The sequence below is a fragment of the Diceros bicornis genome, chromosome 28 (genome assembly GCF_020826845.1).
Source record: "Diceros bicornis minor isolate mBicDic1 chromosome 28, mDicBic1.mat.cur, whole genome shotgun sequence".
NCBI lineage: Eukaryota > Metazoa > Chordata > Mammalia > Perissodactyla > Rhinocerotidae > Diceros > Diceros bicornis.
This window is the reverse complement of record NC_080767.1, coordinates 42,710,152-42,729,996: the sequence shown is the minus strand read 5'-3', so window position 1 is coordinate 42,729,996 and position 19,845 is coordinate 42,710,152. Positions and strand designations below refer to the sequence as shown.

The following is a 19,845-nucleotide window of genomic DNA, read 5'->3' as shown; positions in this document are numbered from 1 at the left end:
TGCTCTGACTCTGGGGGAAACAGCGATCACATCCCCATGCAACAGTCCCCTGCGATGCCCCATACAGGATTTGACTTCCTCCAGGCTGGCACTGCTCGCTTCCCTGTGAGATGAGCAGATTCCGTCTGGTCATCAACCAGTGGCTTCTGCTCCCTGGAAGCCGCAGGCCAGGAACAGGGCTGTTCACAAAGAGGCACATCCTCGCCCTCTTACGTCTCCGAGGGGGCGCCCTGCACAGGCTCGCCCCTTAGACAGTGTCACCCCACCAGGGACAGGGACCAGGTCTCCAGACCCCTTCAGGTCCACACCGTCCGAGACGGGGAGAGAACCGATGAGCGAGACCTAACTGTGGGTGTTCGTCTTGGACCAGGGGAGGAAAACCCTTCCTCTTCCTTCTCGACCCACCTCTAGCCCCCACGTAGCAGACTCGCTTCTGTAAACCACAAGAAACATTCTGTACGTGGTGCGTCTTCTCCCCAAGGCCTCAGAACAGAGAAAAACACTTTTCTGGAGTCTCTCTACCTTTCCAGGCAACGTAACTATCTGCAGCGGTTCCCTAGGAATCTGGCCTCCTTTGTGTCCTGCTGGAGCTGGACAAGCTGACTGCGCGGCCGAGACGGAACCCGGGGCGCGCCGCTGACCGATCCCACGGACAGGAACTGGGCTCCGGAGGGAAGGTCGAGAAGAGCAAACAAGTCCCCTCTGCAGGAATGGAGCTACCGAGGACTGGATCCTTAGGAAACGCCCAGAGGGGGGCTGCCAGCCTCACAGCCGCACAGCTGCCTCGGGCTCCCTTCACTGTGGTGTGTGACAAATCACACAGAGCACAACGAACCCGCTTTCTAAAACTACATGTGGAGATCACTGATGATCACAAAGGGATGCTAAACGATTATCAAAAACTTGGAAACAGGGCCGAGGCCGAGTGTGTGCCCTTCCAGGTGAGGGGAGGGACTGGACCGCCCAGGATTGCGGCCTTCCGAGGATTACCTCACACCTCTGTCTCATTTGCTATTTGATATTGATTACATCCCAGACTCGGTGACGTGTTAACTCTTACATCCGTGCCCAAAGGAGATGCAACGATATTTCTGTCCCATAGCAGAGAGAACCCCAAAGGGTCTGGTTTTCTTGCCCTGTGGGACGTTAAGCAGTTTTGCAACTAACTGAACAATCTGAGTCCAACATTCTTTCTTCAATGACCACAAATACTCGGTTCCTCAAATCCTCTTTAAGCCAGCTTTTCAGCTCATACCATGGAATATTATTCAGCCTTAAAAAGAAGGAAATTCTGCAATATGCTGCAAGCTGGATGAACCTGGAGGACACTGTGTTCAGTGAAAGAAGCCAGTCACAAAAGGACAAATACTGTGTGGTTCCACTTATCTGAGATCCCTCGAGGAGTCAACCCACAGAGACAGGAAGTGGATGGTGGTGTCGGGCTGGGGGAGGAGGTGGGGGTGAGTGTTTCATGGGGACAGAGCTTCAGTTCGGGAAGATGAGAGAGTCCTGGAGACGGATGGTGGGGATGGTTGCAGAATCATGAAAATGTACTTACCACCACTGAACTGTGCACTTAAAAGTGGTTAAGATGGTCAATTTATGTTACTTGTAATTTACCACAATTTAAAAAAATATCAGGTTGTACTTGATCAGAACTACACGTGAGAGGCACAAGCGTCAAGCTTCGAGAACAGAAAAGAAACGTGACCTTTGGCAAAAAGGTCCCAAATGAGACGAAAACAGCACCAACCACTAGGGAACTGTTGACAAGCTGTATTTCGTTAAAATTGAGAATTCAGAAGCCCGACGTTAAGAGTGCAGAGGCAAAGAGAAGGGAATCTGCGGAGCAAAGGTCCTGTGGCAGGGTATCTGAAGAATTCTCTGCCTCAGTCAAGAAAGGGCAACTCAGAGAGGTGGGAGGGAGGGAGGCAGAAGCGGTAACAGGGCTCACAAGAGTGTCCCAAAGGCAGCACACCTGGGAAAGGCGGCAGGGCATAGCCACAGGGAATGAGAGGACCCCCGCCCAGGCGCTCACCCAACACACACCCAGAACCTTCTAGCAGGGGGGCTTCAGAATAGCCCCAAAGCAGAAACGACCCAAGAACCCACAACAGATGAGATACGGAAAATGTGGACATGGGACAGCAACACCACCCACCCAGAACCTTCTACAACCACACTTGCCACCTGGACACACTTGAAAGTCACAGCACTGAGAGGAGGCAGGACCCCACTCCACGCTCCAGATTCGAGGACAGTAAACTCACCCAGGGGCTGCAAGTTCAGCTGGGGGGAGGGGAGAGGGTCTGGGGGCCGCACTGTCACCATCACTGTCACCCTGGTCACAAAGGTGTGCTGGGTGCATAAAAATAGACCCACTGGTCCCTTAGGATCTGCGCATTTTCTGTCGGCTGCACGGCCAAGTGTGCTTCAAACATCCACTTCTACAGTAATAAACGGTGAGCGAAAAGCAGCCTGAGAACAGAATGATGAATTTAAATGTTGGTTTGTACTTCCCTACACAAAAGTGTGCTTTAAAGGTCAAAATCAGGTAAATAATATCATTCTATTCATAGTCTTTTGACCATAAAATTTTCAGTATTGTATCCAAACAACCCGTGTGCAAGTTTTAAAAAAACAATGTTGGGGAGGCAATGCCCACCACAGATGCTGTGTCACAGGCCCAGGGCCCAGGCACACCCCCACCCCGCAGTGCAGCAGACCAGGTCTGCCTGGACCCTCACTCCCCTCAGCCCAGAATCCCCAAGACCTCAGCCCCCTTGACGTCAGCATCCAGTTTCCATGAGAAGGCAGGACACACCTGGAGGGGCCCTAAAGGATCCCACGTCTCGTTTCAGTGGCTTACATTTCCAGGTCCTGCCCACCGTTCTTAATGTAAGCTCAGGAGAAATATCATTTTCCCTTTTTCCAAACAGGGAAACGAAGGCTCAGAGGGGGAAGGAACCTGCTCACTGGCCTGGGAACTAGAACCTGGATCCTGAGAGTGGACGTGAGGCCTCTTCATCCACAGACAGGACTCGAGGAAAAAGTGCGCCTGGACCAAAAGCCAATGAGGGCACACAGGCCAGAGGGACCCACTCCAGCGCCAGAGAAGCAGGGACAAGGCCCAGGCTCAGGGCCCTTGGCATTGGCCACATCGGGGCGCAGCAGAGCCCACGGGTGACGGCCGCCAAGGTGGGTGGGACCGTGAGTCCCATCCCAGCAACCTGGGGACCAGAGCACAGCCCACGGCCCAGTGTCCACCTCCTCCCGGAAGGAGGATGCACAGGGCCCTAGGTGGCAGGGAAGCTGCAGGGAAGGCTGGGGGCTGCACGCCTGAGGATCACTTGCCCACGAAGCCCCGAGCGCCAGGTGCCACCGTCGCCACCAACCGGCACTGTCACGGGCGCTGCAGCCGCCGTCGCACCTCTCGGTTCGCTAACGGTTCCCCTGGGAGCACTGAAGGTAAATACGTTAATTCGACTTCAATCATGGCTTTTTAAAGATTTTATTTATTTTATTTTTTCCCCCCAAGGCCCCAGTGGATAGTTGTGTGTCGTAGCTGCACATCCTTCTAGTTGCTGTATGTGGGACTCGGCCTCAGGATGAACGGAGAAGCGGTGCCTCGATGCGCACCCGGGATCCGAACCCCGGGCCACCAGCATCGCAGCGCACGCACTCAACCACCAAGCCACAGGGCCGGCCCAATCATGGCTTTTTAAAACAAAGTGCACACCACATTAGTTCAGGGCACAGACCTGAAAACCACTCACGTGTGTCTGAGCGTCCCGTCCGGGGCGAGCGAAACCAAGAACATGAGGGGCCAAGGGGGGCACAGAGGGAGGAACAGGGGGCTGTGGGGCCAAGACTGGGGGGACTGAGCCCAGGGGGCCAGAGAGGGGCACAAGGTGGGGCCCCACCCACTGGGTCCGCAGACACAAGCTGCTGCACCCACCTGAACCCCAGGAGGCCAAGCCCCGGGGGACCAGCCACCATCTGGCTTCCAGGCAGGGGACGCTTCCCACAGCACGAGGCTGGCCCGCAGGGGCCGGGCAGGTGCAGCAGAGCCTGCAGACCCCAGGCTGCCCAGGACCCCTCGGGAGGGCCCGGCTCCCTGTCCCTCAGCCCGTGACCATGTCGAGGTTCTGCCTGGCAGTAGGACCCAACCCAGGACCCCACCCCTCCTCCCCTCCAAGTGGAGAAAGCCTCAGACCACTGGGAGCTGTGGGACCCTCCTCCCTCTAGGGCCAGGGGGCTCTGTAGGGGACCCGTGTGGCCAGCACTCGCGGGACGTCAGGCCATGGCGGGGGGGACTAAACCGTCAACTCTACAGCCAGTGGGTGGACCGCCCCCAGCCCAGACTGCACAGAATTAGCCAACAAAGGACACGTCGCTGCTCATCTTATTTTGGGGATGGATCAAGTGTGCGGGGGGCGGATCTCCTCTCCAGACACACAGGGGGTGCACCCCATACCACAAGCAGAAGGGGCCCGGGGAGAGGACACCAGCCAGACTCCAGAACAGGGCGGCCTGCGGGGGCACAAACACAGGCCAGCCCCGCTCAGGGCCAGGCAAAGCCGCCCCCACACACCAGGCAGGTACCACAGCCCTCCAGAGGGCACACTTTGGGGGGCGGGGCCGAAAGTGAGAGAGAGGCAAAAAGACCACGTTTCTGACACTAGTGTTAAGCTGACTTTTAAAATTTAAGTAAGTAACCACCCTGCTGCATTGTTAATCACCCAAGGACAGCACTTCTGGGCCCCAGGCGGGCACTGGGAGGTCCCCCGGGTCCCTCCCTCTGGCACAAGCAGCCGTGACCCCGGTCCCAGGCAGGCCCAGTCTCCACGCCAGCTTGGGCGGGAGCCAGCTTGTGGGGCTCTTCTCAGCTGCCCGCAAGCAGCAGACAAGCCTGAGGACGGCCTAGGACAGCGGCCAGCCCCTCCCTGTGCCCTCCAGGAGGCAGGGGATGCTGCTGCTGCTCGGATGAATGGAGGTGATGGAGGAGCGACGATCTGGAACACCACGGGGTAAAGCATCTCAAACAGTCTCAGGGAAAAGAAACAGGTTCATATGTATTCATATGTTCTAAGACCGATGAGGGATGCGGGAAAGAGTTTCCAAGGAAATCAAACCAAACTCGGAACTGAGACGGCCACCTTGGACCTGCCAGGCCCCCAGGCTGCTGGAAACCCACAGGGCAAGAGCCAGCCGGTCGACACAGGCAGCCAGCCCCCCAGGGACTCTGAGCAGGTGGGGAGACGGCGGGTCGGGGGTCAGCCCGTGAACTTGGCCCACTGAGTTAACCAATGACCCACAGACATCAGTCCCCAGACAATCCAAGCTTCCAAGGGCAGACAGGACAGGACAGCCGCCCGAGGCTGGGGATTGCACCTCCTCCCAGCCAGGAACCCGGCGAGCGCCACTCTCTCTGTGCGGCGGGCGGTGCCCTGGGAGGCGGCAGCGGGCGCGCACCGTGGGGCATCCGCGCACGGGCGGGTGCACAGGGCATCCGCTTCCACCACGGGCTCTAACGAATTCCCTCATGAGGTTTCCTGGAAATCAGTGACTGCAATGTAATCACAGCTGCTGGGGCTCCGAACAAGCCCGCTCAGTGGCTCTGTTCGGTTATAATTATTACGAAAGCGCAGTTAGGAAACAGTGAGGAGGAACCGAAACCTTTAGGAATACACACGGGCCGGTGGACGGGCGGCCCCACCTCTCGGCCATGCCCTCACCCACCACCCCGCCCAGGACAAGGACACACTGCCCCTTCCTGCTGGCCCCTAGTGGAGCCATCTCGACCCAGGGTGGCGGCCCCAAGTCCGCCCTGACTGAGCTCCGTCTCCCTGGAGGCACCTGGCCCAGGTAACCAGACAGCACCAGGAGGGCAGGGCTAGGCAGCTGGTAACCACCACTGCCCACGGGCTCCTGCTGTCTCTGCCCTGCCCTGCCCACCTGGGGCCACACCCTGGAACCCCAGGAAAACCATCACTGGGCACAGCTACCACTACACCCTGCTCTGCTCTGCACCCCAACTCCTCTGGGCCTTGTTTCCCCTCCATGAAATAAGGGGGCTACCAGACATTTCCCAAGACCCTCGGCCCTGGCATGACCTGCCAGCGGGTCTGGGCCAGCTCGTCACCAAAGCAAGACAATGACTGCCCAGGAGCCACAGGGGCCTGATGAAGGGTGAGTGCCAGCGCTGCCACCTCAAGACTGTGCCCGTGGCCTTGAGCCAGTGGCTGGACCTCCCAGACACCCAGTTCACCCACCTCTTCCTGGTGCCTGTGAGGTGCCCACGGGGGTACAGCGGCCTGACTCCCTGGGGAACGCTGACTGATGCTCCGCCCCCACTGTAAAGCGCCGGGCTCAGCCCTGGAGTTAGCCGAACAAAACAAAAGAGGAGCCCAGGCGAGGCCCCGTCTCCCCTCAGGCAGCCTCCCCTGCAGGCACCCGGCCCCACTCCTGGGGGCCCCAGGGGGAAGGCCCCGCAGGCCCGACCCCCAGAGACAGGCCAGCGGGACCAGCTGCCCGGCCCCTGCACCTGACACCCCTCGGGGCCAGCAGGCCACTGCAGAGCCCCAGCCCCCATCACGTGTGCCCACCATTGCACCCACGGGACAACAGTCCCACCCACCATCCCCAGTCCTGGGCCTTTGCTTACTTCCCTCTTCCCACAAGGAAGACTCGACGTTTGCCATAAGCGGTCGATGTTATTTTGCTAATTTCACATCATGTGTGGCCACTTGATGACTCGGATTTCATGCTGATGCCTCAGTCCTGTCAAGTTTCGGACCGAGAAGAACAATCCTGCGTGTTTTATGGCTGCAATAACTTCTACTCCATCAGACACGCGTGCTGAGATGGACGTGATCAGATGGATTTCCTCCTGTTCCGGTGGAGGATGCGCGGGCAAACAGCCTCGCTGGCACCGGGCTGACACCACACAACCCTCATCCTTGGCTCCAGGAATGGAGTCATCTCCCCCCTCCCCATCCCCCCAACGGAGAGGAGCCCAAAGGCCAGGCAGCCGGGCTGGGGGTTCAGAGGAGCCTGGAAGGAGGTCAGAGGGCCGGGGGCCCACCCCGAGGTCCGGAGACACAGGACCCCCTGCTGCTCAGGGAGACAGCGTTATTGCTCCTTCCAAGACTGGGGGTGTGAGGGGAGGAGGAGGCGGTCACCGAGCACAGGGAACAGGGCAGGTGGACAATTTGGGTGTCACCCCTGTACTGGGTTGAATAGGGTCCCCCCAAAATTCATGTCCACCTGAAACCCCCAAATGTGACCTTATGTGAAACAGGATCTTTGCAGATGTAATTAGTCAAGATAAGATGAGGTCTTACGGGTGTCCTCAGAAGAGGGAAACCTGGACACAGAGGAGAAAGCCATGTGACGACAGAGCCGAGACGGGAGCCGTGTGGCCAGGAGCCAAGCAGTGCCCGTAACCGCCAGCAGCTAGAGGAGGCAGGAGGGATCCTCCCAGAGCCTCCGGAGCAAGCGCGGCCCTGCAACACCTCGACTCGGGGCTTCTGGCCTCCAGAACAGGAGAGCATCAATTCCTGCTGTTTGAGACCATCTGGGAAATTCACAGGACCCCTACCCCACCAACACTGACCTCAACCCCTGCTCTGAGGGATGGGAGACCTGCTGGTTTTGGACAGATCTGCTCAGACTCAGACAACATCTGCCAAGAACCCGGATGCCCTGGTGCAGCTCCGGGTCAGGGGGGATGGAGGGGACGCAATAAATGGGCTAAGGAAGCCACTTCTTCCCGACCCCGCCTCTCTTCTCGCTCATCATTGGCAGGAAGGGGACACCAGACTTGGGCACACTCCTCACCTATTTCATCCTCTGCACAGAGCCTCAGAGCCCAGAGGAGAGTGGGCCAGGGGCCAGGGCCAGGGCTGGGGCAGTGACAGCACCAGCCCAGTGCCCAGCTCAGAGCTTCTCGACACGGGACACCAGAGGGACATGGTGGCTTACGGCCAGGACAAGACCCCCCCTTTCTGGGGGCAGTTCGTTCTGATGTGACCCCAATATCACTGGTTCAGGTCCCTCGTCACGCAACAGCTTCCCTGCTCCTGGCCCGAGACCCAAATCCTTCCACACACACAAGGTCCTGTGCAGCTCACCACCCACCCCGACCCCTCCTGTATCCTGCCCCAGCCCCACGCACACCCCTTGCCCTGCCCACAGGCCGGGCTGCTGGGGTGGGGTGGGGGGAGCTAGAAACACACGCATCAGACAGAAACTTCTCCAAAGGACTAGACGCAAAATCTGACAGGTGCCACCTCCAGCCGACAAGACAGTCGCTGCCCAAGACACACTGCCGTGTATCACAAGCTGGCCTCAGACAAACCCAGACCGGGGGCCTTCTGCAAAACTGGCCCAGACTCCAGAGTCAACGTCACGAGCGCCGAGGAAAGACCATAGAATGTTCCAGACTGAAGAGGCCTAAGAGACACGACGAGACTCAAGCAGATATGAGCAACCACATTCACAGTGGCACTATTCACAACAGCCAAAAAGTGGACACAACCCAAGTGTCCACCAGTGGATGAGTGAATAAACAAGATGCAGTCTATCCACACAATGGAATATCATGCAGCCTTGAAAAGGAAGGAAGTCCTGACATGTGCTACAGCATGGATGAACCTGGAGGACATTATGTTCAGTGAAATAAGCCTGACACAGAAGGACAATCTTGTAGGACTCCACTCATACGAGGGCCCTAGAGGAGTCAAACCCATAGAGAAAGAAAATAGGATGGTGGTGCCGGGGGCTGGGAGAGAGGATGGGGGTGAGTGTTTAACGGGGACAGAGTTTCAGTTTGGGAAGATGAGAGTCCTGGAGATGCTGGTGGTGATGGTTGTACAACAATGAGAATGTGCTTGATGCCACTGAACTGTGCACTTGAAATTGGTTAAGATGGTAAATTTTATGTATAAGTAACTAGAATTTTTTTTTAATTAACAGACTCGGCAAGCACCTAGGACGTGGACTCCACTCCAACCCTCCAGCTGTAAAGGACGTCCTGGGGGTGAGACCTGGCCGGGGTGTTCCGAGGTTAGCAGGGCCATCACGGTAACCGTTGGGGCTGGGGGGGGGTGGGCAGCAGGCAGACCTTGTCGCAGGGAGACACGCTGAAGTCTGCAGGGGTAACTCACTCTCAAAAGGTTCAGGAAAAAGCTCTTCGTTTGGGACGTGCAGTTTCTCTGTGAGTTTAATATTTTCATCTTTTACCTTTTCCTTAAACATCAGAACCCAGGTCCCCAGCTGCCAGTGCCGTGCAGTGGGGGAGGGGGCTCCTCAACCCCACCTGCTGCTGGGCACGTTGCCTGTGACAAGTAGGCCCCGGGACCCCAGGAGGCTGCCTCTAGGACCTCGGGCTGAGGAAAACCACGTCACCGTGCCCCCACCCCCAGAGGGGGGTGTCGGATCCTGGGGAACCCCCTGCCCCCTGGGGTCCGTCTCAAGCCCTGGCCAGACACTCTAAAAACCTTCAACATGAGTCTCTGAATGTGGCTGGGACCCTCCCCAGGCCTTCTGAACTTGAGCAGCAAAAGCACACCGTCCACCTTCCCGAGAGAGCAGCCCCACACTGGGCCCTGGGGAGGGGGCACGGAGGAGCATCCCAAGCACCTCAGAGGCCTCCCAGGCAGAGCTGGGGTCCGACTCCCCAGGATGCTTGGTGGGGGGACTTTCCATTTTCCTGGGTTATTAGGAATCTGACAAGAGGCTCAGAGCAAAACCATAGGGCTGCCCCCCACGACCTCGGGAGCCCTCCCTTCTGTCGTCCAGCCTGGCCCAGCCGGGCAGTCATCTGCACCAGTGCCCAAGCCTGGTCTGCTCAGCTTGGAGAGCTGGGCAGGAAGAGGAGTGGGGAACACCTGGGGGGGACCCCGCTCCACCACCAGGAGAGGCGCCAAGGGCCACGTCACGACCCAACAGAGCCGGCCCCCTGCTGACACACCCATGCTCAAGCCCAGACAGCCTCTTGCTTCATGGTCCCAGGGCTGGGATGGGGGCCCCCAAGGTCCCGGCTTGTCTGGACCCCAAGGATGGTACAACCCCTCGGCTCCCCCCACATACTGCCTGGACATTGTGGCCCACCAAGACCTGTCCTGGGGACCCACCTCCTCCCGCTATATCTCTTCTCCTCTCATTTTCTCTTTGCCTTGGTGTCTTCGTTATTTCCCCTGTATCTCACGATCTTACTTTTCCTCTTGGGAGATGGAAGAGACACAAGGAAGGAAGGAACCAGAGGCCTTGGTGGCCTGAGTCTGTGCTACAGTGTGGGGCACAGCCCAGCCCTAAGGACTCCACTGTGAGCAACACGCCTTCCAGGCCCCGTCGCATGACACGGACGCGTTGACTAAACTGGGTTACGATTAACACAAATTCTACCTCCTGTCCCAAAACTTACGTAACTGCAGACACTGTCTCAGGAAAATCTCCTCGTCAGTGGCCCCGTTTCCCACCCTCGACCCCAGCTTTGCTCCTAAAAACAAAGCTCCTGCTAGCCTTCCAGACTTCCCAACTCTGCCGGCCCTTCACACCCCTCTGGGCAAGCACAGGGCTGAGCCAGATGGCCTGTCTCAGCGAGGCCCACCTTCACTTTCGAGACAGCCCCCTGCCAGGCACTAAAGAGTTTCTGTGCCTTCCCCCGCCGCAGCAGGTCAGATAGTGTCCCCCAAAATTCAAGTCCACCTGGAACTCTGAATGTGACCTTATTTGGAAATAGGGTCTTGGCAAATGTAATTGGCTAAGGATCTGAGATGAGGTCAGACTGGATTCAGGGTGGGCCCTACGTCTGATGACTGGTGTCCTGAGAAGAGGAGGGAAATCTGGAAGCAGACACACAGAGGGAAGACGGCCCTGTGACAACAGAGGCAGAGACGGGAGCGAGCGTCTACCAGCCAAAGAACGCCAGGGACTGCGGGCACCACCAGAAGCTGGAACAGCAGGACTCCCTCCCGGAGCCTCCAGAAGGGCTCACCCCGACCACACCTTGCTTCTGGGCCTCTGGCCTCCAGAACCATGGAGGGAGCACACTTCTGTTGTTTTCAGCCACCAGCTCTATGGTCATCTGTTCCTCAGCCCCAGGACACTGACACCTCCCCCCAGCTTCTCCCCTCGACAGGCTCCAGGGCACTCACGTCCTTCCCCCGCCTGTCATCTCCACGGCAGGCGGACACCCCCGCCCTCCTGGAGCTACAGACCCCACAGGAACCCCCAGAGCGGCATTCACACAACGGGGGGAGGCAGCAATGGGAGGGATGAGCCTGGCGGGAAAAGGAGCAGGAGCACCAGCTCGTGGCGGGCAAGGCTGACGGGACCCCTCCCAGGCACGGAGTGTGCGAGGCGGCTTTCTGGGGCCGCCCCGTCAACGAGAAAGTGGGATGCGCCCCCACTTCCGCTTCTCCTTTAACGTTCACCGTCTGCTTCCTCCACTTCACATGCGGGGAAACTGAGGCCCAGGGTCCCACAGCAGCACAGTGAGGAACGGGGTTCAAGGCCCACAGCAACGTTTGCTCTAAACCCTGGCTCTGCAGGCAGTGGCCGCGTGGCTGAGGACGGCCCTGGACGCCCTGACAGGGGTCCCAGTAACTGTGAAGGCCCCGTCCAGTCCCAGCTGCCCCCAGAGCCCTGCCTCCTCCTGCCCGAGCTGCCCTGAGAGACACAGAGCCAGGTGCCCTGCTCCATGACCTTGCCCATTTACGATGACCTTCACGGGAAGTGTAGGTGGTCACATGGAGGACAGATGACGGCCGGCACTAGGCCGCTACAGTAGGCTTCTACGGTTGCCAGGTGGATGCTATTTCTGAGAACCCACAAATGGGTCCTCTTGCTATGTGGGGTCAGGGATCTTTACCCCAAACTTGCTCTGTCCATCTTCCTTGTTACTGCGGGACAGAGAGGGCATTTGGAAAGAATCTTAAAGCCAGAAGACTACAGCACCCCCCCCATCAGGACCAGCTGGGGGGCTGCAGGGGTGGGGGGACTCACTACCCTTGGTAACAGAGGGAGCCATCTTCAGAGTCCACTCTGTCTCTCTCCCCAAGGGCATGGGTGGGAGCGGGCAGTCCAGCCACAACATCAGATCCAACCACGGCCCACCACTTTCCCTCTCAGGGGCTGCCCGGAGCCCCTGGAAGCAGCAAAGCCACGATGTTAAGTCAGTCAATAGGATCACCTGCTGTACCAGGAATGGGGCAATCTGCAACCTCAGTCCCTTCCTCAGGGACTGACAAGGGCTCGGGGCTTGTAAATCCCCAGGTCCAGTTACCGCCAGAGGCTGTCACAATTGGCCATAACCACCAGGTTAACTGCCATGATCACAGCGGCCTCAGATAAGGTCCACGTGCCCCGCCAGGCCTCCTCATGGAGGCAACGCTCACTCAACAAACACCATGGAGCCCGGTGGCAGGCTCGGAGGACGCGAGTGTCCAGCTCTCATCCTGCTCCGAAGCCTGCACTGGGTCCGTCCTGTCCCTCTGCTCCCCATGTCCCTCCAGAGACCCCCTGCCACAGACAAGGGGCAAGGGCCCAGTGTGGAGGAAGAGGACAGACTCAGCCCAGTGTCCTGAGATGCAGCCCAGGGACCGATGCTGGTGGGCCCAGGACACAGAGGTGTCGCCCCCCAAGGGACCCGCCCCGTGCCCCACGCGCATCCTGGGAGAAGGTTTCCCAGCGAAGCCAGCGGGCAATTTGCATAATATTCTTTGCAAGTTAATATCAGCCTCTGATAATGATCCTGGCATAGCACGGAGCGCTGAGGCGGCTGTTACAACACTAAGTAATCATATTTTAAATTATGTTTCCCTTTATAGAAAGGTGTTGCAAAAACACACAGACACGAAATCTGTCTGCCGCAGCCCCACTGCCAACCACCTGACCTGCTTCACAGCGCAACGGTTGTGGTTACAGCACTGGGCCCACTGAAGACGGCCCGGCCAGCCAGACCCAGAGGCCACAGGCCACTCCAGGACCCCCCCAACCCTAGCGTCTCCCAGGCCAGGGGACCCTTCCAAACAGGGGCGCCACGCAGGTCTGAACCACCACTGGCTCCGGCCACAGTCAAGGGCAAGTCTGTGCAGAGAAGTTCACGGGCACCCACTGCCCACTCTTGCCAGGAGTCCCAACTGCCCTGGGAGTAGGTAGGAGGGGCTCCCCCTTCCCACACCAGCCTCATGCTGGAGACCCCAGCGCCCACGAGGCCCAACTTCCATGCAACATGTGGGGGACTCAGAATCCAGAGAACTCAAAGCTCTTTAGGCTTCGGAGCCACGGGAACTTTCATGCTGCACGCAGGCCGGGCCTGGGGCGCTCCTGTCTCCCCCTCACCCAGCGAGCGCCTGGGCTCGGCGCCCTCTCCCCAGGAAGGTGAGCTCAGCCTCGACTCTCGCACATCCACCCCGACTGCGGGCCCCACGCACACCCGACAGGTCGGGAGGCTGTGCTGTCGCAGGTGACCGGGTCCCGGTGCCCACGGCGGTGGGGCTTACACAGACTCGGGCACCCAGCACCACCCACTCTCGGTGTCCCCCGGGGAGACAGCGAGGGCAGGGCCCCAGTGGATGGGCCCCCACAGGGAAGCGAGGAGGAGCAAGGCTGAGAGCTCAGAGGGGGGCTCCGACAGAGGAGGCCACGGACCCCCTTCTCTCCTCTCCTTTCTCTCCATTTAGGAGCCAGGGCCACCACCAACCTCTATTTTCTTAAAAGCCTTTTTTTTTCTTTTTTATTAAAAAAAAAGTCCAATTATAGCACAAATCTCTCAGCAGGGGTCAGTGTGGAATAAGAATAGCCAGAGTTAATGGACATGACACAGGCAAGATTAATGCCTAAAGGGTTTCAAAAGTTGTATGATGCAGATTTCATTAACATTTTAATTGTAATGTATCTTTTTAATCTTCTCTCACCCTAATGGCTTTACATCCAAAAAAAAAGGAAGGAAAAAAAAACTGCTGACAACAACAAAAAGTATCAATATACAAAATTTAACAAAGGCGCTTAGCAGTGCAATGGAAACTAAATTAAATGAGCAAAACTATGTTAACATTGTGATTTTTTAACAGCACAGAAGTCGGGAATGCAGCAAAGGCGGTTACTTCCCCCTTCTCGGCAGAGACAGGGAGCGAGGAAGGGAGCCGGCAGGGCACACACTGGGGTGGGGAACTGCAGCCACAGGGGACGCCCCAGGGAGACCCCAAAGCGGGGAAAGACCCAGGACAACTTCCTCTGCTCCTGACCCCGAGGGACAGGGGAGCAGCCTTCCTCCAAAGACCACCCCAGGAGCACCAGGCAGGCCCCGCCCCCTCCCCACTGGCCCCACTCCAGGCAGCGTCCAGGAGATGGAGGGAGGGAGGCACTCTTCTAGAAAACACCAGCCATCAGGCTCTGGTACTGTCGAGGTGGGGAGGGGACATCTAGGAGTGTCACCTTAATTAGAGTGGCATTTTGTGGAGGGCTGGGGCTGCAGACAGACAGCCCGCCCCCACTGTCCACAAGGGAAGGAGGGAGGGACACTGGTGGCTCCGGCTGACGGGGCAGCCACATATTACTGCCTCGAACTTTCAAAGATGGTGTCTCAGGAAATACACTTGGCCCTGACTACCGAGGGCCCAGGAGATTTTTATTTTCAATCAACAAACACCTGTAGAGCACCAAGCCTGTGCCTGTTGCTGTATCTGATGCTTTGCCCCAAAGCCGGATGCCCTGAGCACCACCCCCCCAGGTCCAAGCCACCCTCAGGGACCTGGTGCTGAGCCTGGGGGCCAGCCAGCCCTGGGCCTGGGATGCAGCCCCGCAGCTGGGCTCACTGCTCACCCCAGTGACTATATATGGGCACTTTCAGGCCCCTGCCGTCCCCGCCCCCGGCCCTGCTTCCCAGGCTCACGGCAGGCGCTGGGCGGGCCCAGGAGCTCCCAGCCCATCCATGGCCATGTGCCCTCCTGGATGCCAGGGCCCAGGGCTGAGGGGGAGGGGCAAGATTCCTTCAGAGAGACCCAGAGCCAGCCTCTCCTCCCCGTGGGACCAAGAACAACCTCGCCTCGGAGAAAAGCATGCCTCCATCGTCCACAGAGAGCGAGAAACTGCCTCCCCTTCAAGGGGCGTGCGCCCCTCATTGGCTACAGCCCACTCCCAGGGAGAGGGCGTCTCAAAAGGCCCCCCAGGCCCAGCCCAGCCAGCATGGAGGCCCCAGGCCCGGCCTGCTCACCATTAGCCTCGCAGCACCTAATAAGGAAGCTACTATGTAGCACTGCAACACACAGGCCAGGGTGGGGCTCAGAGAGGGTGAGTTTCCCATCCAAGGTCACACAGCCTTGGGCTGGATGTGACCCGGGAGAGACCCTGGAGCTCCTGCTCCAAACTGCCTCCCTGCCTGGACCCAGGTCCAGCCAGCAGAAGCCAGGGGTGGGGCAGGGCCAGAGAGCCCAGGGCCACAGTTGGATTCCCTCCCCGTTCCTTCTCCTGCTCAGACACACTCGCAGGCCCGGGCAGGGGTGACACCCCAGCCATCCTTGTCCTCACGGGGGCTGCCCCCACTCTGAGGATGCCAACCACAAAGGCGGCCCCCAGGGAGCCTGTCAGCTGCAGGCAGCCCTGCTCCAACGTTCACGTCCCAAACGTCTAGGACCATCACTCCACACCCCTCCATGTCCACCCGCCGGAGGCCTGCCGAGACCCTCACCCACAGGGCGCCCGCCTCCAAAACCTGAACTTTAAACGACAAAGGCCAGAGGCCACGGCAGAGGAAGCCCAGCTCCCAGCCAGCGAGCAGCTGCAGGTGACACAATGAGGGAGCCCCGGCCAGCCGGGAAGCATATTTTGCAAATGATCTCATCGAGAGCCAGGCCTGGTGAGAGCAGGGATTTGCTAAAAGAGAAACAGAGGTCGCCAGGATCCCTGCCTGGCTCAGGAGGGCTCGGGAGGCGAGGGCAGACGGGAGCTTAAGCGGAATGCTTTCCCCAGCCAGCAGCTGGACCCCCGGAGCCCAGATCCCGCGGGGGCGGGGGGTATACTCCAGTTACACCCGCCGTGGCTCTGGACACACAGAAAGGGAAAGTAAACCGGGGGGGGGGGGGGGGGGCGGCGGCAGAGGAGGCCACACAGGCCTCGCCCAGGGGTCACACTGTGGGGGCCGCACACATCTCCGAATTGGGGTGCAGACAGGAGTAGAGACTCTAGCTGTAACCCTAAGTTCCAGCCCCACCTGCAAGCACCTGAGGCCAGACTGCTCACCTCCGGGAGGACCAAGGGGATGCCAGAAAAGCCAGACAGGCTGAGTGCTCAGAGATGGGGCGTGGGGGTGGGGGAGGGACGGGACCACAACAGAGGGCTGGGCTGTGCTCTCTGCGGACCCCGCAGGCAGGTGGGCCCGGCTGGGGCCGGTGAGAGGCCCAAGTGAGCCAGCCCTGAACAGGCCCTGACACCTCTCACTAGCCCCTAGTCAGACTCTAGACCCAGCCAGACTTGACAAGCTCCCAAAGTGGGGCCAGCTCTGTGCAGCGGCCACCCCCACCAGGAGCAGCTTGAGGTCCAGCCAGGGGCTGGTGGCCCCTGTCCCTGCCTTGGGAAAAACCCTCGAAGGGCACCACACCACAGGGATTCGCTCCCCTTCAAAACATCAGCCTGGAAGGCCAGCCCCAGGGTCCTCAGCCCAGGGACCCCTTGGAGACACTGGCCATGGGAATGAGCCAGGCCCAGGCCAGCTAACACTACCTGGAATTGGAAGGCAGCTTGTCCTGTCCCAAGAACCCAGCCGTGGTCAAACTTCCCAGTGTGTCCACCACCCTGGGGTCTCTAGAAGGCCCTGGTTCTCGGGAGAAACACGCTGGAGAGTTCAGGGGTGAGGGGCCCGGGCTAAGGTTCAGCAGACATTCAGCACACTGCCCCCAGCCAGGGCAGCTCAGCCCACCCCCACAGCCCAACAGGACAACAGACCCCAGGGAGGAGCCCAGGCAAGAGGACAGGGTGAGCTGGAACGGGCAGATGGGCGCGGACCGCAGAGGAGGGCCGGACAGCACTTGCTGAGCTACGGTGGAGGGAATGAGGCCTTGGGTGGCTGAGGCTCTGACATGCTTGATGGCAGGTGCCGAGGACCGTGACAGGAGGCCGTGTCCTGTGCAGCCCGTCCCCAGCCCTGATTCCTGGGAGCACAGACCTCAGGGGAAGGGGTGCAGGTGGCACCCTGGGAACACTCTTGAAAAGGTCAACGCCACAGTTCTTACCTTCCTTTCCACAAGGGGTACCTGCCCAGCCCATGACGCAAGCCAGGCACAGGACCCTAGAGGGAGAGGTGCAAGAGAAACCCAGGCCACACTTGCCATCGTCATTGCCCCCTTACATGAATAATGCATGCTCATGTTAGTTGGAAAACAGGGAGAAGTTCCTGTTTTCCAACGAGCCCACCTCCCACAGAGGGTCCCTCCAGGCGTGCCGGCACACCCTCCAGCACGTCTGCCATAAAGAACCTGGAGACATTCCCGCGCAGCCTAGCGGGGCCTGGAGCCCCCATGTTTAGTTACGGCACGAGCATTGTCACCTCTCCAAACGTTCTTCGGGGGACTAAACGGCTCTGGAGTAGAGGATGCACCAAGCCAGCTCACAGAATCAGCATGGTATCAGACACCTCGCCCAGCACCGTCCCCACCCTGGGTGTGACCACTGAGAACAGATCCCTGGCCGCTAAGAGGTGACAAGTGATATCTTGTTCTACTTCTGTGCTCCTTCTAGATAGCTCACGGAAGAGCGGGAGGCCAACTACCTTGGGTCTTGCCCGCAGGCCCCCTGGGAGGGACGGGCCGGGCCGCACAGAGGGCCAGGGGAAAAGGCAGAGGGCAGTGCCGGCGGCCTGACCCTTCACCTAACTCCTTCCTGCCAAGCCTCATCTGTGAAATGGAACCAATAATCGAAGCTCCCTCTTCTGGAGGCCTCGTGAGGCTTAAACAACACCCGGCACAGGGTGCTGAGAACCACCTGCGCTGAGAACCACCGGGCAGTCCTACTGCCATCATCTGGGCAAACCCGAGGGAGGGAGGGGCGGGGAGGCAAGGGGGGAGGGGGAAGGGGAGACCTGAAGGGAAACCCAGACCAGATGCAGAGGAAGCAGGCGGGGGCCTGCTGGGGGGCACAACAGTGAGCACCCAGGATGCTCAGAAAGACCAGAAGGATGGCTGCCTCCTGCCTCCCCAGGCCCAGCCCCCTAGGGCACACAGGAGGGCTCGGCTAGAACGTGCAGCCAGGGGACACACAGCTGGGTGCCCAACAGGTCCCGAGAAATACTGCTAGAAAGAAGGAGCCCAAGTGCCCATGTGGGCAAAACATCTTGGTCCCCAGACCCCAAAGAGGAGGAAGAAGAGGAGGAGGAGGATGGGGGCAGAGGAACGGCCTCTGAGGCCAGCGCCAGGGGTTGGACCGACGGCAAATCCACAGGTTTAAAGGGCACCAGAAAAGAGCTGGCAGTCACCAGTCCCAAGACCGAACTTCTGAGGAGTCGGGAAGAGGGGATCTAGAGGTGACCTCTGACCTCATGACCCCCACACACACCATCCCAGAGTGGTAAGAGGTTAGGTCCCCGCCTTGGCCACAGGGGGTGCGCAGCAGGCTCGGAGCTCACCTCTGAGCTTCCTGGAGAAGGGGCTTGGGCCCCGAGACCTCCGCTCCGCAGGAACACAGCAGCGGACGACAGGTGGGCGCCCCCTCCCAGGGCAGTCGCCCCCGGTTCTCCCAGATCTGACCTTACACGAAGGAGGAACGGGGGGCAGTGGCGCCCCCGAAGGGGGCCCACCGGGGCCAGGAGGGAGAGGCGCAGGGCCCGGCAGATGCGCAGCCGCGCGGCCGGCCTCGGACCCCGGCCCGGGCGGGAGGGGTGTGTCCCCTCGGCCCTGGCCCGCGGCCGAACACGCGCGGACTTCCCCACCCGCAGGGCCGGGCTCGGTGCGGCCGGTCGGGGGAGGCCGAGCGTCCCGAGAGGCCCGGGGGAGGGAGACGCCCAGGGCCGGGGTCGGCGGAGCGCGCTGCCCGGCCCCGCTGGGTGGGGCAGGTGCGGCCGGCTCGCGTCGGGTCGGCTCGGGGCGCCTCCCCGGGCCCGGGCCCGGGCCCGCCGGCCCCTCCGCCCGGCCGGGCGCGGCGCGAACTTGGGCTGCGGGCGCGGCGGGCACTGCGGCAGGCGGGCGCGGCGCGGGGCAGGGCGCGCGGAGTTCGCGGGAAGTGCGGCGGCGGCCCGGCCGCGGCGCGAAGTTGGCGTACCTGCGGGCGCCCGGCCCGGTCCGGCCTGCGGCAGCGGCGCCGCGGCGGCAGGAAGTGCTCGGCGGCCCCGCTCGGCTCACATGGACTTTCTCCGGCCTCGCCCAGCACCGGGCGGCCGGGGGGCGGGGCGCGGGGAGGCGCCGCGGGCCGGTTAAAGGGACAGCGCGCCGGCCGCGCGCGCGCGCACTCGCCGCCAGGTGGGCGCCCCGGGGGGGGCATCCGGGGAGGGCGCCCCGGGGGCGGGGGAGGCGGGGCGGAGCGGGCGGGGGGGAACCCAGGGAGGCGTAGGGGGCGGCAGCTGTGCCCTTCCGAGCTCCCGGCGTCCGACCCTGCGCCGGGCACTGGCGAGCGGGGCTCCGACCCGCACCCTCCCCGGCCCTCCCGTCCCCGCGCGGACCCGCTAAGCCCCGGAGCCCCGGCCCTGGGGCGCACCCTCTCCGCGGCAGCAGCGCTTGCACCGAACAGCCTCCGGGATGCGGCGCCCAGTCGGGCTGTCGGCGGTGCGGGGGTGCGCGGCCTCCACCGCCAGAGACGCTCTGGCCGGCCAGGGGAAACCGGGATGCCGGAGCGCCCTTGGGCGAACCACGA

General features: G+C 60.5%; 1 protein-coding gene across 2 annotated transcripts in view; it reads right to left on the bottom strand.

The window, feature by feature from the left end:
* Positions 1 to 19,333, bottom strand: part of NACC2 (NACC family member 2) — a 77,413-nt gene extending 58,080 nt beyond the window's left edge. Inside the window, exon 1 of one of the 2 annotated variants that reach the window (XM_058524503.1) lies at positions 19,258 to 19,333. The gene's annotated coding sequence lies outside the window, so the exon portion shown is untranslated. Of the gene's footprint in view, positions 1 to 18,625; positions 18,954 to 19,257 lie in introns of those variants that run through there. The other variant, XM_058524504.1, reaches the window with a different exon arrangement.
* Positions 19,334 to 19,845: the final 512 nt, after the last annotated feature.